This window comes from Pteropus medius, unplaced genomic scaffold (assembly GCF_902729225.1).
Source record: "Pteropus medius unplaced genomic scaffold, Ma_sr-lr_union100, whole genome shotgun sequence".
Lineage (NCBI taxonomy): Eukaryota > Metazoa > Chordata > Mammalia > Chiroptera > Pteropodidae > Pteropus > Pteropus medius.
Window position 1 is genome coordinate 5,973,858 of NW_024344370.1, and position 21,882 is coordinate 5,995,739.

Sequence of the window (21,882 nt, forward strand, 5' to 3'; positions counted from 1 at the left end):
ATCAAGGCCTAGGCTATTTCCACTTTATAAATCCACCAGCCTAGATTGCTTTTTTTTTTTAACCATGAGGAGAAGTGAGAACATGGAGAAGGAACATACACACTTTTATCTGCAATGGATAGGACTCACTTCCCTCACATTCCATTGGTGAGAATGAGTCATAGGACCCATCTAGAATGGAGGATGCATGGCGTTGGGAGGATGTAGAGGAACACTGACAACATCTGACACAGAGAGATATTCAGAGGAGTTTGATTAATATGGTCTATCAAAATTAAAATGTGATAATATTCATGCTCCCTCTAAAATTCATGTCTTATTTCCAAGTCCCATTAAAGTCGTAATTGTATTTCATTTCTCTCATGAAATAAATAATAGGATTTTATTAGCATGGGAAAGAATAGAATCTAAAGTATACCTTAACGTATAGTCATGTCTCATGGGTTTTTCATTAGACCTTTGCTACCTACAACAAATTATCCTCAGTGAAATAATCAAGTTCGAGAATTGTAAATGAATGCATCAAAGTATTATTTGGAATCATGTATCCATATCTTACTTTTATTCCTGCTATATGATTTCTAATATATATATATCCATGTTAATTAGACATGTATTTTTCATTCATAGCGAAACAGTTTATATCAACCCAAAATAATTATTAATTTTCTGGGACCAAACATTGGCTGCTTAAAACCATTTTTTGTGCACATTTTTCATATTTGCCTTTGTATGCCTGACTAAGCCACTCTAAGAATTCGTGTTAAATACCGCCCTCCCCTCCCCTCTACCCCACCTCCTGCCCCACCGACACACGCACAATTCGAACAAATAGAGCTGCAGCTGATTGATTGAGGAAGCCTTAGTCGAAACAGATCTAACTTTGGTCAAACACATGAGATCTGTCTTTCAGTTGGTGACCTGGCTGTACCCATGGATGTTGATGCTTGAGCAGGCAGGGCATTTGTAAGAGAGAAGCCTTTTAGAAAGTTAAAACAATGCTAGTTAACTAAATCCATTAACCCTATTCTTGAGAGTTGCTAATTGATGGAACCCTAGGCTCCCTATAACACCTCCTGTCACCCCTGCTTCCTCTGAGTGCATGTTCATAGTATATCATGGATGCACAACTGAGGAAAGTACAGACAAAAGAGGAAGAGAACACATGCAAACTGGGTTGAAAAGTGGTAAAAGCAAAGAGAAACTAGAATATCAGTCATTTTCCAGCATGAGTAGGAAGATACTTGGCAGAGGCTAATAATCAGGGAGGAAATATTTAACCCTTCCTGCTGCTCTTCCTTTCTCACATTCCAGTTCCCCATTTGATGGAATCACATCCGGAATTATGAGATACTTTTTAGAAAACAGGAAAGATTTTTGCGTTTATTTATTTTTTTTATAGTGACCCTTCTGTGAAAAGGGCCCTGGAGGCCTTTGATCCTGCTCTGTTGTTCTGTTTCTGGGTGAAGGAGAAAGAAATCATTTGACTCTGGAAGGGGCAGAATGAGACCTAGGGCAGAGAAAGCAGAGCTCTCTGCTGCCAGTTTGCTCAAGATAACAGGAGACAGGCAGAAGGAGGCAGAAATTCAGGGAAGTATCCATGTTTAATAATAAAAATTATAATTGTAGGGTTTTCTGTATGTTGATTCCTCTCATAGACCACATTTAATGGGAATAAAGCTTGCGGCAGCTTCAAAATTATTCTTTTTTTTTTGGTAGCAAGAGGGAGTGAAGGAAAAATATTCAGTGATATAAATTATATTACTTATAATTTATAAGTAATGATATAAATTATATTACTTATATTCATACTGATTTCATGATAGAGCACCAAGTCAGGCACCTTGATGTTAATTCTCACGACAACCTCATCAGAAAGGTACAAATAAGACCATCTTTCAGCTGAGAAAATAGGTTAAGTAATTGGTTCAAATGTCATACAGCTTATAAAGAAGAGCTGGGATTTAAATCTAATAAACTGGATGAATCTCAAAAACATTATGCAGAACAAGCAAGGCCAGATACGAAAGAGCACATACTGTAAGAATCCATTTATAGGAAATCCTAGAACAAAGAACTAAGCTATAGTGATAGAAATCAGATCAGTGGTTTCCTGGGTGAGGGGCTGGAATAGATTGACTTCAAAGTGATATGAGGGAACATTTCTAGGATGATGGATATACTCTATTTCTTGATTGTGTCAGTAGTTATACAAGTGTATATTTCTCAAAACTCATTTGAATTGTATGCAAAAATGAATGTGTTTTAATAAATTTTGACCCAATAAAGTAATTTTTTAAAGCTGATGATTATACAAGATAGCACATTCTTTCCTTAAGGAGACACTGCCTCAAAGAATCTGTATGTGTCTACATAAGGGAAGATGGGATAGAGAATATTAGAAAAAGAGCCATTTGTATTTCTTTGGTCTAAATCATCCAAATAAGTACTTCTGCATTTTTCTAGTTAACAATGGAATATTTCACTCTATTTAATTAATAGATACTAATTTTATCTCTAAATATGCAGAGCACACAGAGTGTAGAATCTAGACATTCTTTTGCTTAATTATTTTTCTCCTTCAAATTAAAAAGAAGACACGTTTTAGGGAATTAAGATATTCAGACAATTGCTTTATTTTGTTCTTATATCTGTAGACATTGTATTTGTAGAGCTAAGACATCATTGACTAATGCATAGCTTGACCTCAGTAGGAAATGTGGGTTATAAAATTAATATCAGTTCAGATCAAAGGGATAAGAATGGTAGTCTCATCCTTGGGACAAACATTCTCTCCTGTAAACACATGTTACAAAGAAGATTGGATTAAATCTTTCTTATTTATTGGAAAATTAATTTTTTAAAGAAATTAGTTGACTTCCTCCTAAGAATTTCAAGTTTAAAATATTAAAACATAACCCAATTTAGTTGGGTGAATTAGACAGGGAAAGATTACCCAAATGTAACTACAGCAGGTCCTAAAATACTATCATTTTGTTCAATATGATTTTGCTATAACGTTGATGGTACTTAGCTCCTGTTTATAACAATTAGCCTTTGGGAAAATTGGTTTTGTTATACATTGTTTCCCTTAAAGTTGTAGAACCTATCGATGACATTAAGTGAAGACTTAATATATTAGCTAAAAGTAAATGTCACTTAGGCAAGGACCCGAACAGACACTTCGTCAAAGAAGATATCAAATGGCCGATGGGATATGAGAAGATGCTTAATATCATTAGTTATTAGGGGAATCCAAATTAAAACCACAGTGGGATATCACTACACATCTATTAGAATGCTAAAGTAAAAACAAAAATAAAAAACAACTAAAAGCTGACAATGCCAAGTGCTGACAAGGTTGCAGAGCAACTGAATATGTCATACTGTGCTGGCAGGAATTTGAAATGGTATAGTCACTTTGGAAAACAATTTGACAGCAAAATCATATGGCATTTGTCTTTGACTTATTTCACTTAGTGTAATACCCTCTAGGTACATCCATGTTGTCATAAATGGCAAGACTTCATGTTTTTTATGGCCAGGTAATATTCTATTGTTTATATGTACCACATCTTCTTTATCCACTTGTCTATCAATGCACACTTTGGTTACTTCTGTATCTTGGCTATTGTAAATAATGCCATAATAGCATTATTCTTAATAGCCCCAAACTGGAAACAACTCAGATATCCTTCAGTGGATGATAGTTAAAAAAACTATAGTTCATCCATACCATGGAATACTACTCAGCAAGAAAAAGCAATGGACTATTGATACATGCAACAACCTGAATGAATCTCCAGGGATTTATGCTGAATGAAAAAGTCAGTCCCAAAAGATCATACATATATCATATGATTCTATTTATATAATATTCTTGAAACAACAAAATATAGAAATAGAGAACAGATTAGTAGCTGTTAGGGGTCAGGGACAGAGGAAGGGGTGGGAAGTGTGTGGCCATAAAAGGGCAACATGAAGCATCCTTGTGGTCTTAGAAATGTTCTGTATCTTGACTATCAATGTCAATTATCTTGATTGTGGTATTATACTATAGTTTTTTCAGATGCTACCATTGGGGGGGACTGAGGAGACTGTACACAAGATCTCTTTATATTATTCCTTACAACTGCATATGAATCTATTACTATTTCAAAACTTAAAAGTAAAAAAATACATCGAATCATATTACTTTCCTCTTCAAAACCATTCATTAGCTTTCCATCAAACTCAAAATCAAAAAACTCCTCACTATTGCCTCATAAGACTTATAACCATGTCCTAGCTTGAGGAATGTGACCAGGAGTCTTCCAGGTAGTATCTGGGAATCCTATTGTTTTCCTGATTTAAAGAAATAAAAGAACAGATGTAGCTGTATAGTGCTTTTTGCCATTTCTATTTCCTCCTTTTCTAGAGTGTGGTTGTAAAGCTTGGAAGTGTAGGAGCCATTAGGACAAAGCCAAATGGAAGATGGAAGGCTGAGACCCTAATGCCATCCTGGAACTTTCATACCAGGGCTTGGCTCCAGATTTCTGTTTGCTTGTAATATGGAACCAAACAAAATTCTGAGCAGATGAAATAGGTATCATTTTTTGAGCATTTACTACATGTATATGCCAGTTTCCAAGAATTTTATAGGTATCATCTAATCTTTGTGGCAGCCCCATGAGGTATATTGTTCCATTTTACCAAAAGCTTCTTAGGAGAATCAATAGCATTTTAAAAATGCATCTTTAATAATGGCAGTGTAAATTTGCTTGTGTAAATTTGAGTTTTATTTATTATAACCTAGCTTGACTCCTAAGATACTATTGACACCTGTTTACAGTGATATCATCCTCTGCATATTATATTGACCTGTAATTATTAGTCTCCACCTCATATTGGGCTCAAATAAGTGAAACTTTTCATAAGAGAAATAGTTTCGATTCTTGTAAAATAGATGTAGACTATGAAGAGACACTGGGTTAAGTAGATATGACTCCAGTGTAGATACTACCATTATCTAACATAGCTTACCCATGTACAACCTGAAATTAATATTATATCCCACTGGCACAGATAGTTTCATTAATTTTTTTTATTGCAATTGCCTTCCTTAAAAGCTGATGTATGCTAAGTTGTGTCCCTTCCTTAGAACATTAAGTGGAGCAAATTGACCTGAATCTCAGAGATAAAGGAAGAAATTAGCTTGCCAAGAAATGGTTCACACTATCTAGAATTTATTTGCAACTTGGATATGGGGGCAGAAATTTAGGAACCTCGAAGGCAAATTGAGGACCTAGTCTTAAATTACATTTTAATATTCTTCTAGAATTCTAGTTAACCTTAAAATAACTGAAGATTTCTTTGGCACTTGAGCATTCCACAAAATTATTACTAAACTCAATAATAATTTTAATGAATCTCACAGCCTAGTCCCCTACATGGAGAGGATCCCATAACTTTACAAAATCAAAGCTTCTGAATCAACATGAAGTATGTGGTTATGAGGCATCATCAGAGTCAAGTCTTAGAATCATTAAATTTTAACACCTCAAGGCATCTAGTTTAATATACCATTTTGTAAGTGAAAACACTTTGGTGAGAGGTGAAAGTCATCCCTGCTAGTATCTAAACCAGGTCCAGTATTAGGGGCTCCTTATTCTTAGTTTGATTCTTTCTAGTCTCCTATGGGTTTCCATGATAGAGTCCCCTAGTATTTTTCTACATTCCAAGTCTCAGTAGATATGTATAATTTTTAATTGTAGTCTCAAGGAACTGATGACTTCAAATTTGTCCTTGTTGAAATTAAATACCCATCGCAAATGAGGTCCCATTTGGTATCATTTCCTCTTCTTGAAACAGAGAAAATTCTCCTGTTGAGATGCAGCCCCATGTTCAAAGAGCCTGCTGCCAAAGTCACGTCAGACCACACCCAGATGCTGCTGGAACTTGGAGGGAAGTTAGCACAGAGGGATGGGCTTAGCTCACATCCAACCTACTTCCTGACAAGCTCCCTCAGCCCCAAATCTAAGGTACAACTAACAGTGATGCTATAAATTCGAGTTCCAAGATCAACTGGAACCTTTCAGGAGGCAGGAAGACCTAGCTGTTTAAGTACACTGGCTCAGGAGTGAGAATGCCTGGAGTCACATATCAGCTCCACTGATAACTAATTTGATCTCAAGCAAGTGAATTGTCCTTTCTGTGCTTTGGTTTTCTCATCTGCAAAATGGATCTATCATTAACTCCACAGAGTTAAAAAGATCAAACGAGTGAAACATGACAGTGTGATCCCTGCTTGATCCTGGCATTAGAGTTTGTCACTATCCTAAATACTATTCATACAGGCCAGATCGAGGTCTCATTAATGCACATATCCATGTCATCTTTCCACCTATCTCAGTATTCTCAGGACTGGTTTATTTATTTTTGTATTTTGGTGGGAGAAGGGAGAATCATAAAATCTTTTGAGAATCTAATGGCAGCTGTCATCATTGCCTCTCCCACTCGCACTACCACCACAAGCGTAACCAAACGACATGCCATCTCAATGGCCCAGGTACCTCTGTTGCCTATTCATGGCCCTCTGGGAAGGCCAGTGATAAAGCCCTCTATTCGAAGCTTATGTACACTTTTTAAAATAAGGCTGTTTCCAAAGGATGGACTTAAAAAAATTTTTTTTTAAACCTTGGCTCAGATATAGTTTGAGAAAAATAATTGCTGAACAACAGCAGTGATTTGTTCTGAACATCTATGGAAAAGACACATATTTTTCCCTTTTTTTGTGATTTTAGACTTCCCAGGCTATGCCGAATGTGTAATATTCTACGTTAGCCAACTCTCTTAAGGACCTGCCAAATTTCAGAGCGGCATTATGTAATTATGCATTTCCAACATAAGAAAAAGTTAAAATGCATATGAAAACATGCCTAAAAAATGTGGAAATGTTATCAAAGACAAATTATGTATTTATCATCTTAAAATCTAGGTAATATATAATTGCAGTTTCTATTTGTTTAAGCAATATGCTGGATGTGTAACTATGTGAAAGTAGTTAAACAGAGGCCTTATGCCTGCTTCGTATGACAGCGTGGGCATTTTTATTTTATTGACCACAATGTAGAAGCTGGCCAGCTTCATGGTCAAAGTTAGAAATCCTGGGTCTCATTTCCACCACTGACTCGGTTTGACCTTGACCCGATGATTCAAAATGTGCTCCATGTGCCACATCTATTCAATGTGGAATGACATCTATGAAATCAAATTCATGCTAAAGCTCTGGCCATCATACATTTTTCAAATAGATAGAGCAGAGGAGAGCCAGATTCTAGGAAAAGATTAAACTATATATAATAATTGTTATTTATTGGACTCCACCACCATTCAGTTAGTTATTCAGTTGTTCTTGACTTTACTAGTCTAAGTAATATTTCTATGTACATTCCAAGAATATATTATATGTTAGTATTTAATTTCAATAAACAAATTAGGTTTTTGGAGTTGGGTTTTTTGGGGGTGAGGAGAACTTGGGGATAGGCAAGATTATATTAGAATAGAAAACTATATATTAGAATAGAAAACTTTTAAGGGAGTGTGTTGTATTCTAGGGATTAGGCAAGGTTCTTTGCATTGAGAAATCTATTTAGTGAATAGACTATCTTGATGGAACCCACAACTCTTAAAACATACTCTGTCGATGCTCCTTTCCCTGCCCTTGTGATAATTTGTCAGCTCCCAAGAATTCTCTGATTAGTTTGAGGTTATTAGAGTAATATCACTTTTAGGTATTGGAAAACCTAACCTGATCTAAAACAAAATGTTCATCTGAGGTCTAATTCAGAGTTTCTCCCCTTATCAAGTCTGATCCAATTTGGAAAATTGTAGTGGGGAAGTGAGTTTGGTTCCTTTCTTCTCCTCAACAAACCAGTTACATATATATTATTTCCAATCATCTTGATAATCCCTAAAAGTAAGCCTGATTATTCCTGTGTTATAAGAATTAAAACAAACAAACAAACAAAACATAATTTCATAGGATTTGATCCAGGGATGTCTGATTTTAAAGATTATTTCCACTGTTCTATGTTGCCTCTCGAAATTTTAGTTACTCATTTGTTGGGGTGTGGTTTGGGTGGGTAAGGGAAGGGGCTTTGGATTATATTTTCTTACATTATGTTTTCAAGTGAAGACCATCAAAAATTTCTGTTATTTTTAGATACTTTTTGTTTATCTGCCTCCATTTGGCAAGGCCTGAGAGCATCTCACCTGATTTTGTCTATCATAACTCAGAGGCATTTGGAGTTAATACAAAGGGGGCTCATGACTCCTGATGTAAATGTAGGAGTACTGGCATATGCACACAAGAAATATATAATCAAAGAAATATGTGTATATAGGAATTATTTTATAGATGACACAAATCAATACATTATTAAAGTACATTTAGTGGATTAGAGAACAGGCTGGTGACAGTACAGGCAAATTGTAGAATAGATAAGTCATTGATTTTGGGAAGGTGCAGAGTTTTGGCCTCTTTCAGAATAAAAACTTACTCCTAATAAAGAGAACATTTAGACAGAGAACTAAAAAATGGTATATTGGGGTCAGAGTTGAGATTATTTCATGTGATGTGATATGCAGTTGATCCTTGAACAAGTAGGGAGTCAGGAGCACCAACCCCCTCACCCTCTACACAGGTGAAAATACATGTATAACTTCTGACTCCCCAAAACTTAGCTACTGATAGCCTATTGTTGACTGGGAGCTTTGCCGATAACACACACAGTCGAGCTTTGCCGATAACACACACAGTCGACACGTTTTGCATATTATATGTATTATATACTGTATTCTTATAATAAAATAAGCAAGAAAAAAGAAAATGTTAAGAAAGTTATAAGGAAGAGGAAATACAATTACAGTATTTATTGAAAAAAATTCTCAATTTTTTGACCTGGATCCATGCAGGTAAAATCCGTGTTTTCCAAGGGTCAACTGTATGTTATTTAATAAGAATGATGATTATATATGTTCTGTGTGAAATATCTCTATATTTATTACAAGTAGATTTAGAATTAGAACATAATTTTCCTCATTAGGAAAAATTTTGGAACTTAAGTAGTCATTTGAAAATGTATATCAATGTGTTTTTCAGTAAATCTGGTGAGTCAGAGGTGACACCTCTGCTGGCATCAACATTCTTTTCCTTTTTGATTGAAAGTTCTTTAAGGAATATGGTTGAATATAAACCAACTATTGTCTAATGGATGCTACTTGGAAACTTTTTTTCTTTCTCCTACACAAGAGAAAATAGTGGGAAATGGTGCATGATGCTAAGAAATCATGCTTCCTACTCAATCCATGTGAAAAATATGTGATGACAGTCAAAAAGATCTACAAATGGAGAAGGTACAGGAGCCTGTGTGGTCAATAGAATGAAATAATGAGCTACTTTACATTACAATCCAGTTTCCAATAGCGCAAAATTCAACATGCTGTTATGACACTTTACATTGAATAACGCAGTGTATTTTAAATTCATGGAGACCTTTCCTGAAGGTTACAATGTGTTAGAAGATGTGAAACTTAAGATACCCTAGAAGATAAAGATGTAAAGTATAAGATCTTTAGCTGATCTTTAGAAATTTGAATTCTCTTTGAAGTTAGGGCATGTATTGAGATGAAACAACACATTAAAAAAATAAACCTTTACAAATATGTAGTCTGACTTACTCCTGAGTTACATGATAAACAACCAAATGACTTTATGAACTTCCATTTATTTTCTTGGGGTTCAGAAGATTCCTCTGATTTTGTTTCTTAGAACTAGTGGTGAATCCAGCACCTGCGGGATCATACTGAGGTTTTTAAGTTGACCCTAAAAACCTTATCACCACTGTTCATGCATGTCTTTTATTTAGAATAGCTTTCTCATGCTCATCCAACCAAGGTTTGCTTCCATATGTACCTTTCTACAGGACTTCTCCATGAAAATGGCTTTGTGTCTATCCCATATCCCAGTAATTTAGGCTCTTTAAGACTAAATTTCAGATGACATGAAATAGCTCTTAAAAAGAGAAATTTTTTTTCTCCAAACCTGATTTTCTTCATCTCTATCAATACTTATTTGGCTAAAACCTTACTTAATTCCCATCTTTGTAATAACACTTTTCGTTAAATACTTTTAAGAGGATGTGGTTCCATAGTGTAGTGGTTAGCACATCTGCTTTACACGCAGAAGGTCCTGGGTTCACGCCCCAGTGTAGCCACGGTCCATGGTCTACAGCCATGTCACCCTGAGCAAGCCCGATGTCTGATCTCGGAAGCTAAGCAGGGTTGGGCCTGGTTAGTACTTAGATAGGAGACTACCTAGGAAGACAGGTGCTGTAGGCATAAAAAAATACACTTTTAAGATTCCTTTGTAAAGACAATTTAAACCTTCTGTATATCATAATTTAAATTTCTGTTTTTTTCTCCCATCTGCTATTTAAATTTTCTCAGCAGAAACCTTGCCATTGCTTCATTTCCACACATGGCAGGCATTCAAGCATAGCAAATTGGAGTCACAGTTACACTGAAATGAGAGGGAAATGTGCTTCCTAACACCCCATCAGCATCTCCTACTAGAGGCCATTTGTCTTTTCTGCCCTTTTTTTTTAAACTTGCCATTTAAGCAAATGACTACCAAAAGAAAGTATCGAAACCCAAATCAGTAGAACCCCAATTATTCTTATATAAATTGTTGGTTTTGATCATTTAAAGTTTAGGATTCCTATTAAAGATATTCCTCACGGTGAATCTAAGTTGAATGTATCTTCTAAGCTTTCAGTGATTCTTTCCTGGCTTTCTAGTTTCCCACTTTAGTGACACCTCTGCTGGCATCAACTTTCTTTTCCAGAAGGTTCTCTTGTGCTGGTTCCTTTCCACTCAGCTCAAGCCCAGCTCTTTTAGCAGGTCCCACAGAATAGCCTTGTGTCCTCAGCCTGTGGCACTGTGAAAGTGCCTGGCACAGCTCTGCTCTTTCCTTTGTTAGGCAGCTTGCTCCCATCAACCTTCTGCCTTTAGGATCAATTCGAAGGAAAAGTCCCTGTATTCTCCAAGCCACAGGAGACCTAGGTTTTCTTTCTGAAAGTTTCTTTGAAGCCTCTTTCAGTTCAGCTCTGTCAAGGAACAAGAAAATTCTACAACACTCTGACAGTCTTCTCTCTAATCTCTAAAGAATCCATTGTCACCCTGAATTCTCTCTCAGCCCTTGTATAGACTGATGGTCGGGGGTGAGATAATCTTGGCAGAATTTGATATTGATCACTCCCTTTGCAGACCCTGCATAGATAACCTAGAATGGTTAGTATGTGAGGATAGTTGATACTAGTTTCCTCAGCTTTGGACCCTCAGCTGAAATTCCCAAACTGGAAGTTTTTGTTTTACATTCTGGTTTGTTTTGTTTTCCTTTGCCTTAAGATTAAAAAAAAAAAAAATGTACCTAAAATTATCAATGATTTTTTTGTTTCTAGATTTTATATTCGCTTAGCATGATTTTTCCTGTTTTCTGGGGCCACTGTAACAAATTCTCACAAACTGGGTGACCTGAACAACAGAAATTTATTGTCTCAAAGTTCTGGAGGCAAGAAGTCCAAATTCAAGGTTTCAGCAGTGCTGTGCTTTCTCTGAAGGTGCTAGGGAAGGACCTCTTCCAGGCCCCTCTCCTAGCTTCTGATAATTCCTTGCCTTATGGCAGCATAATACCAGTCTTCACATGGCATTCTCCCTGTGTGCATTCTATGTCCAAGTATCCCCTCCTTACAAGAATATCAGACATATTGGATTAGGGGCCCATCGTATTCCAGTATGATCTCATTCTAGTTTAACTAATTATATCTGTGATGATCCTATTTCCAAACAAGATCATATTCTGAGGTGCTGGGGGTTAGGACTTTAATATATGAATTTGGAGGGGACACAGTTCAACCCATACATGCAACAGTATTTATTAAAACTGTCCTAATTTCCATAGAGAAGTTTCAGAAAGCCAGCAAGCCAGATTGATAGTTCCTGCTATTTTTGTTTGTTTTTTGTTTTTGTTTTGTTTTGTTTTCCCATCTGTCGTCAAACCTGAAGTTTATTTTGGTATAAAGAGTAAGATGAGGTAAAGATGTGCCTTGATATATTACTGAAGAGTTAATTAGTACTATTTACAGAATCTTATCCATTGTATTATACTCTCCGGAACCTAGCAAAGTGCTTGAATCATAACCAGGTACTCAGTAAATGTCTTTTAAATGGAATCTTATTACTTACCAGAGTACCAAGTTGTTAACTTTCTATTTACATCATAGTTTATCTGACTATTTAAACTGATAAGGGGCTATCTAGAAATTTGATTCCAGGTTGTGAAGAAATCCTAGAGAAATGTCAATGCCCATAGCTGCTGTGATACAACAGATATTGGGTTAAAGAAATACTAACATTTTCTATTTATTGAAGTCAATAAGCAAAGTTCCTGTGACATATCTTCTGGATTAGCCTAGAGGACAGGGTAATGAGCTAGAATTTACAACTGATTTGTAAAACAGATGTCTTCTACTTTCACTGGGAAGTAGTAGCTAGATTGTGTGTGTGTGTGTGTGTGTGTGTGTGCGCGCGCACGTGCGCGCGCATGTCCAGAGTACCTATGTTGGGGAAGGGCAGTAAGGAAAGAGACCTAGAAGCAGCCATGCAAGCTCTTGCAAATATTTTCAAGCCACATTTTAGAACAATGTAAATATCATTGTTGAACCATTCTAAATTGTAAAGCTTAGAGAATCCTAACTCATGATGCTAAATTTATAGGTCTTTTGTTTTTTGCATAAGACATGCAAATTATAGAAACTATTGAAAATTAAGTTTTGATGGCTAATAATGAAAATGTGGGTCATATTTGATATTCGGTAACAAAAGATAGGTACTTGGGACATTGTAGTGCAAAGAGTTGAAATTCATACAGTACATTGTGTTTTTAAGTTCAAAGTGATTATAGTTACTAATTTATATTTTGAAAGGAATACATAGAGTCAACCAGACAATTGATTAGCTTTTTAAAGATGTTTCATGAAACAAGATTACAAGACAAGTCACTGACTTTGAAAACGTGATTAGGAAAAAATTATGTCAAGAGGTCCTCTCAGCAAAACAATATTTTTTTGCTTTTTTTTTTTGTATTTTAATATAATCTTCCTGCATGTCTCAGAGAAGAACATTGATGTGTTAACTTTAGAAACAAATACTTCTTACATTGCTAGCAAGTATTTTTTTCTAACTCTGCCTAGATTTATTTTAAACTGAATAAAAATCTAAATGCAACCATTCTCTATTTTAACAATAACCTAACTATGAGTCATTCCAATTCCAATATAATCATGACTTTTTAAAGTTTAGAATAATATGAATAATGCTCATTTCCTTTTTGATTGCTCAAAAAAGTTATTTAGATAAAATCTCCTTTTTGTTGTTTTTGCTGGATGTGAGTATAAACGGAAAACCCTGTATAACCCGGGAGAGGTTATTATATCTCCAAACAAAATTTTTTTTTTCTGCTTAGGGGAACATTATCATTTTAGATTCTCACTAATATGTGCTACCTGACCTGTTGGACTCCAAGCTGGTTGTTTTGTGGCTCCTGTCATACTCTTCCACTCCAATCATCCAAGCCAGAGCAGGAGACATGGTGTCAGGTACTGTAAGCAAGGAGGGATGGTGTGGAGTGACTGAAGCAGGAGACAGTATGGGTTGGGTGGTACGAGGAAAGCGAAACAGTGAAAGGTGCTGTGAGTTTATGGGCTAGAAATTGAGACTTGGCTGACTTTTCTATGTGGCCTTCATTAGATCCATCTATTTCTTTGAGTCTCATCTTCACAACTTGAACAAACTACTCTCTATATCTATAGACCCTTTCATCTCCCAGATGATCGGTCTCTCTTACTAGTAACAGTATCTCTCTTGAAAGATGAGTCTTTGCACACTGAGGCTGTGTTCTTATCTAGAACATATTTGTTCTCCTGTTAAGGCCTTTCACCTGTTGATTTTCCACCCAAAACAACACACTCTGTCTCTTGATAGTCTCATAGCCTTTTGTTTCTTTGTCCAAATGTAATGGTTCCAGTTAATATATTTTCAGTAGCTGTCTTCCAAAAAAGAATGACTTCTAATGGTGTTTATAATATTTGAATGCTTTTAACCTCAAATTAAGCTATTTAATACTGCTCCTTGGGTCAAAAATCAGAATCAGAACCAGAGAACTCAAATGCGAATTAGTCAGCAAGCTCACACAGGCTTTTCTTTGTATAGGGAAATAAGCGGAGGAAGCAATGTTTTCTTCCAAGTCCTTGAGTAGCAAACATATCCTTTAGGCAATGGGATGTTTGATTTTCAGTAAGAAATGTGTGCTGAGCTCACATCTCTAAAAGAGGTTCAGTTTAAGGAGTTCACTTATGAATGAGGGGTTTAGAAATTTGCCATAAAGAAAGTGGGCTATCCTATAACAATACTAGCAGTTTAACTCCTTGTTAAATGACCCACTGAACCTTCCCTTGAAATTTTGGTACCTAAAAAAATAGGCAATTTTGCTGGCTATCTAACCAAGGAGAAAAAACTTACAATGCCCAGAAACCAGATCAAGAATGATTCAGAAAGATCGCAGTGTTTGAATGAAGCATTATTGAAGTGTATTGTGGAAAGAAAATGAGGTGGATACTTGTATGTTGTACACACACACACACACACACACACACACACACACACACACATACACTTTCAAGTAGCTAATTAGGAAAAATATATGAGGGTTATCCCCTGCATTAGTTTTCCATTGCTGCCATAACAGATTTCCACAAACATGCTTTTTCTTACCTGGAGAGATGGTTTATATAACTTCCTAGCCTCTCATTTCCTTGACCTCTGTATCACCAGTGACCTTCACCTTCCATTTGACTACTCTCTGTGTCATATTCTGGGCATGTCTTTTAAATTGTTAAAATAAGACACACACTCCCTGACTAAAACCACTTATTCATCCAGTTTTATGGATGGATAGGAGCTCCGTTACACATATAATGTTGAAGTAGAGATTGTAAAATAATTTGTTAAACAAAAATAAAATGCAGAAGAATGTAGGAAGAAGGAGACTTCTGGTTAAACAGAGAGGCTTGAATACAAGTATTTCTCTGCTCTACCCACTAAACCCCCAGTGAGATAAAGAGACAAAGAGAACAGGGGAGGAAGACATAAATGCTTTACACAATCTTCTAACAGGGAAAGACACTGACTTGCCGGGTAGCAGTGGCTGTATCTCAGGTGCAAGGAAAGGGTAGATCCATCCTGCTAAACCTCATAAAATCTCAGAACTTGAAAACATCAGATACCACAAAAAGTGGAAGTGAAGGAGACAATCTGATTATCTGATGTATTTGACCAAATGGTAACAGTGTTAAGAAGCTTATGGAGTGATTAGAAAGAATTAACCGAGTCTATAAAATTACGAAGCAAATGAAACATGAGAAAATTCACTACAAGAAAATGTAAAAGATAACCAACCAAGAAGGAGACACTACTTTTCTCAATAGTGAAAAATAGTCACATAGTTATAATGTAAAATAGACCATTTGATTAAGTGAAGCGCATGCCTTTCTGCTGATTTCATTGAGAGTTTAGAGGGAAAAGAAACTGGTGTGAAGGTATGTATCATCGAGCTCAAGCCTCCTCTATTATAATAGGAAGCCGATTGATAATGCATAAAATTTACCAATTAGAAATAGAAGAAAAACATATTATTTAGAAATATGGGGGTTAAGGTTGAAGTTACATGAAGTATTGGGGCCTTGGACAGCTGTTTTTCATAATATGCCTTTTAAACATGTTACTATGATTAAAAGGAACATTTACTAAGATTAAAAACAAAGGTTTGAGTACAGATTACATTTTATTCACGGACACATAGGAAAGCATAGACTCATCTTAAAGATCTCTTGAAATAATTATTAACACTACCCACCACAGGCTGCTTTTCAGAAAAAGCACATTGAAGAAATTTATTTTGGTTATTTACTGTCGTATACATTAGGCCAACTATGCAACTGAATGAACAGTTAACGACAAAGTCTACACCCAAGAACTAAGTGATGGGCCTATCTAACACAGAGGAGGGATTGAACTCCCACCCTGATAGCAAGCAGAGCATTTTCCAGGACCCTAGCCCATTGCAGGCAGACTCCAGAGAGTGTGGGTAAGAGAGCTAGAGCTGCCCAGGACCGCACAGAGGTCACTGGTAGTGCTGGTACTACAAATCAGATTTTCTCATTTTCAGTTCTCCTGCCACCTTACCACAGTGCCTCTCTGGGCTAAGAGAATCATCACTTCAGGATAAGGGGAAGTGGCTGGTAAGCAGCAAGTTGTGGAAAGAAAGGTCAGAAAGGAAGAGGGAAAGAGACCTGGGGAGTTATATAAACAATGGAGAAGGAAGGGGGGCAAATGAAAAGAGAGGGTGATAGGAAATGGTTTGGTCAGCATCTTTGTTAATTTTTATCGCCACAATTAATAAAATAAAATTGTTTCTCATAAAACCATTCCAAATATCCTAATAAGACTTGCTTATATCCAATGGATGAACTCATTTCTTGATTCTAACGTTAAATATTCTTCAGGCAGGTGGGGAAGAGGGGGCTGCAGAACTTGTTGAAAAAGTGAAAATGTGTTTAAAAAAAAGTTTTTAAAAATTCTTATGACAACAAAGACAGGTAAGAAGAAGGAATCAGGGTCTACCAACTCACTGTCGGATAATTTGATTTCCTGTCACATTCATGGAATTTGTTTAACTCTCTCTGTAGACCCACATCTATGAATTCCGTAAGGGCGGGGATGTATTTCCTGCATCTCTATCTTCTGGTCTTACTAAGGTCTTAGCAAGTTGCAGGTTATCCATGACTGTTGCTGGAACTGAACAGAATTAAACATTGTTTTTTCTCCTCAATTTTCTTTTTCTGCTCTAATGTTGGATATTATGCCAGGTTGTTTTTGCTTAAGGACTTAATCCTAACCACTTATTCACTAGAATTTTTATCTAGACATGAAAGGTATAGGGGAAATGGAGCCAATTATGTGTTCAGTGTGAGTGAAAAAGATTGTGGTGCCCAAATCCTTTAATTTAGTTCAGTGTTATGTAAATTACATATATAATTGTGTATACAACATCAAACACTCAATGATATAGTAATCGTCTACAGTTGCCCCTAAATGTCTTCCTTTTTAGGTCTAATTAAAATAAAATACCAACAATTACCCCTGTTATGACCTGTGAGTTCTATCTCTGTGTCCCTATTTTCTTTGTTCTGCCTCTCTGATTATCATTCTCTCTTAATCTCTGTCTCTGTCTCTGTCTCTGTCTCTCTGTCTCTCTGTCTCTCTCTGTCTCTCTCTCTCTCACACATACACACACACACATATTGACTTCTTAGGGTCAGCTTTCCTATTCCAATGAGCAAGAGAGGAAAGACTTACCAATACTTTTCATCTTGAAATAAATTTATAAATAACAAGGTCACCTCTTGACCAATCCAGTTGCCTTTCCTAATGACCACTAAAACAGTCAATTGGAGGAGTGTAGATGCCTTAACGTGTCTAACAAGATCTTCCTGACAATACTAGAGCAATTTTGATACAAAAGTCTAATAACCCTCAAAATAGAATTAAAAAAACTTTTCATTTTAAACCTCAAAATGACTTCAACCAGTGACCTATAACTCAACAACTTTTTCTATTGCTAACACTTCTGAAACCATCTTCCTAGTGAATAATAATGACTATAGAGTCATCTTTGTTTTCTTCAGTGGTTAATTGGGAACAGGATCATTCTGTTGGCCTTCATGAGTTGAAGCCCTTCTAGAAATGATTGTGGTTCATTTTTTTCCACCCACTAGGTATGAAAATAACTTGCTGTCTTCACAAAATATGCATTTACTCCCCAAATCATATTTTATGCCAAGTTTTGGAAGAGAGGGAACCATGCCAGAATTTATTTTAAAGTTCTGTTTTTTATTTCTAGTGCTAGTGCATGGTAGACAGCTGGAGGGTGGTTTCATTTAAGTTGATTTCTTCTTTGACACTGTTTCTTTTCAGATATGAACTAGCTAGAATTGTGCTAAAATGGAGGTAACTAATTCTGAACTCCCCCTCCCCCCCAAAAAAAATCACAGCAAAACTAATCGCAAGTAAATAAAACCCAGAAAACATTTTAGTAATAATATACTTGGTGGGGCAGTTAACATTTTCCCCTATGTCTAGGAAATATTAATTATATGAATGTTAGGAAATTCTACCTAATAAATCCTGGTCTATGTGAATGTGACATAAATTGAAATATAGGATATAAAATAAGAAGACCCAATCCAGTCAGACAGTATAAGGCACAGAGGAGATTTTATATAATCTAAATTATATTAGAATTTAGCCTAATCTAAATGTTGGTGCAGCTGATCTTACATATAAGATAAACTAAAAATATACTTAGGAAAGGACGTGTCTGGGCATTTAGGTGTACTAGTATCTTTTCCAGTCACTAATATATTATTTTGCGTTCTTCAGTCTATGAAGTACTAGGCTTTTACCTTTGAAAACGTTTTTGTTTTAAGTCACTGAATAGATTTGCTAAGGTTCTATTTGGTTTACAATTTCTGTTTATTTCACTTTTTCTTACCTATCAACTATCATCGGCACTAATTGAATATGCTATTCCCAATAAATCCACTATTCTAATTAATTCTTACAAATGCTTCGGAAAGGCCAATTTTTTTTTTTTCTGTAGAAATGCCCTAAATCCTTTTACTTCTTGCTAATAGCTATGGATTTTTAATAACTTGTTTGCTGTCTGGTAGAGACCTGGAGTTTTCTGTCACTCTGTAGCCAAGCATTCTCATGGTCTCTCCAGAGCTCCCATACAGAAGGAATCCTAGAAACATGTAATCAATTTTGTAGACTTTTTTTTTTTCCCCATTTACTTCTTTACTTTCTTGTAAATATAAGATTCTTCTCATAGTCTGAGCCTGGATGGCTGAAGGTTTTTTACCCAACAACATATTCTGTACTGCGGCCGTGTGCACCATACGAAAGTCCACCTCCTCCGCCTTACTCTTTGTGGTAAATAGGAGGATTTCCAGGACCCAGAAGAGGTCAAGGACAGCTCTAAATTATAGGCTTCAATATTTGGCAATGTGTTTACCTCTATCAGGGCTATAGGAATGGTCCTGTTTGATTGTATTCAGTGTGTAGTCTATTTCATTTTTAAAAGACAACTTTTTAATGTCACTAAATAATGAAGCCCATGCCTAGTATAACAGTGTACACAAAACGTTTAGCTCCTAAATTCTCATAAGAACATATCAATACTATTGTCTTCTCAGACTAAAGAGTCAATAGAAAGATCAGAAACCTTTATGTTCTTTATCATTTTTCAATCCATTTACATTTCTTTGGGTGTTTTATTGATTTCTTTGGCCTTTGATTCTGTGAACAGGAATTGATTATGGATTAAGCTCTTTGAACATATTGTGCATCTTTGGTTATAAGTCACGATAACTTAATACTATTCAGAAAATCAGTAGAAATGATCTCTAGATGGATCCATAAGTGACTTCAGTAAAGTCAAACATGTATTTGATTTGATTTTACCTTCTCTGTAATTTGTACATTAATAATTTGGTCGTATTCATTGAAGTTGGATATGTATCTTCTACAGTAGGGAATAGAGACAGCTGCCCTTTACTGACCTTTTACTGTGTGCTAGGCATTATGCTAGGGATTTTTGTAGTTTACTCTCATTTAATCCTACAAAAGCTCTGTGACGTTAATGCTATTTTTATTCCCCTTCTTTTTACAAATGAAAAAAACTGAAGCCCAGAGAAATTAAAGTAACATGTCCAAGGTAACATGGCTACTTTGAGATGAGACCAGAATTCAAGTTATGAAGTCAGACTCTAGAACCTGAATTCCCACCCATTCTTATATACGACCTCTTATATGGAGATAATATTGTTTTCTTAATACAAATTTGATATGCACAGCTTAATATCCTTCCTGGTGTCAGAATAATGTTTCACGACACATATCAAAAACTAAAGGAATTTTGGCAACCAATTTCTATAATTTAAACAGCTTTGTATTGAGCTCCTATAGCAAATCTTTTAGTTACATATATGTCTGTTTTGTGACCAGTTAATTTGGAGGGCACTCCATGAAGTAATGCTGCTAAGCTAAGTTTTTTTAAATAGATATTTTACTAAAATTAAAAAAAAAATGTATGGTTCAGGTGAGTTTACAGTTATATCTATTCTAAGTAACATTTAGGGAGGATATCCTGAAAGTTATGTGGTCTACCCATTCCTCTGAAATGTTTTACAATCTATCCCTTGAGTTATGCATAATAGGAAAAAGATGTGTGTGCATCCGTCCAAATGGCCACCTCATATTTGAATGACTTTTCTGAATTTATACTTTTCTCTAGGAGAGGCAGAAAGTTCATTGGGAAGCAACAAGGAAAGATATATAGAGCCAACTTCTCTGCATTAGAAATAAATACTTCTAGTTAAGTAATTCTATATTCATTTGAGTTTGTCTGACCTTTTTAAACTTCAAAAGAATTATTTTAAAATAGAACAATGGTAATTGAATACATCCCTCTTACAGTTATGTGTTACTGTGTAACTATACCAAAACTAAGTGGCTTAAAACATTTTACTATTTCTCATGATTTTATGGGTCAGAAGTTTGGACAGGCTATTGTGGGTATGACTCAGCTCTCTCTATTTGATGTCTGTTGGACTGGAATGTCAAAAATACATCTATATTCACATGCCTGACACCTCAGTTAGGATAATCCCAGTTGCTACATGTAAAAAGGATAGCAGTTTATTATGAGGTAAGAGGCCAGTATCAGTAATTTGCAGAAATAGATTTTCATGTTAAATGATAAGTTGCTCTTAAGCCATTTTGTATTAGCTTATTAATAATAGCTCTATATTTAAGTCACACAAAAACCCCACAAATTATAATGGTCAGTACCATTTCCACTAAAAAAAACAACCTAAAAACTTTTGAAAAATTGCCTGGATATTTTCTTAAAATTTCTATAAGTTGGTCAGGGAGGGAGGGAAGATAGAGAGAAAATGCTTTGAACTGTAGTACGCTTAATTTCTGTGAGAAGTTTTATTGAATGTCATTTTGTGGGAATTTTAAAACCAGAATCTCTCATTACAAGACATGATATTTTAATATCTTATAAGATTTTATCTTATAAGACAATCACTCTGGCAGGCAATAAAGATTATTTATTATTATTATTATTATTATTATTATTATTATTATTTTAAATAGTGTTAGAAGAAAGAGGGAACTAAGAGTGTATAGAATGGTTATGAACCTCATGAAAAGTTTTCATGGCTCTATGGAAGTGTGAGCTCAGGAATTTCAATACATAGTCCAGATGGGGAAAAAATCTTTAGTAATATGAAAGATGGAATGAAACCAGAGGAACCATTGAAGAGAAAGTATTTTTTATATGCAGTTGCCAATTTTGAAAATTAGTTGTCTGGCTGTAGTATAATTTGCTTCATAAAAGTAGCCATAGTTCTTTGCCAGATATAAATGACTACTTTGCCATTTCTAGGGCAATTTAGAAGAAATATTGTGAATCTACTGAGTAAGTGATAATAAACCTACACAACTCACTTCATTAGTATTGTTGACAAACTGCTACAGAAACAAAAAAGAGAAAAGAGTGAGGTGGTGGATTCCTTTCTATTGGGATAGGAAAAAGTAGACAATTTAAGAGATAATTTAAAAGCAGCATTCACACCGAGCTTTGAAGTATAGACA

The 21,882-nt window shown here is 35.5% G+C and overlaps 1 protein-coding gene and 1 pseudogene across 2 annotated transcripts in view; both read left to right on the plus strand.

Moving 5' to 3' along the window:
* Positions 1 to 21,882, plus strand: part of RAB3C (RAB3C, member RAS oncogene family) — a 233,697-nt gene that overhangs the window by 58,795 nt on the left and 153,020 nt on the right. The window lies entirely within an intron of this gene.
* Positions 10,266 to 10,380, plus strand: LOC120608384 (uncharacterized; annotated as a pseudogene).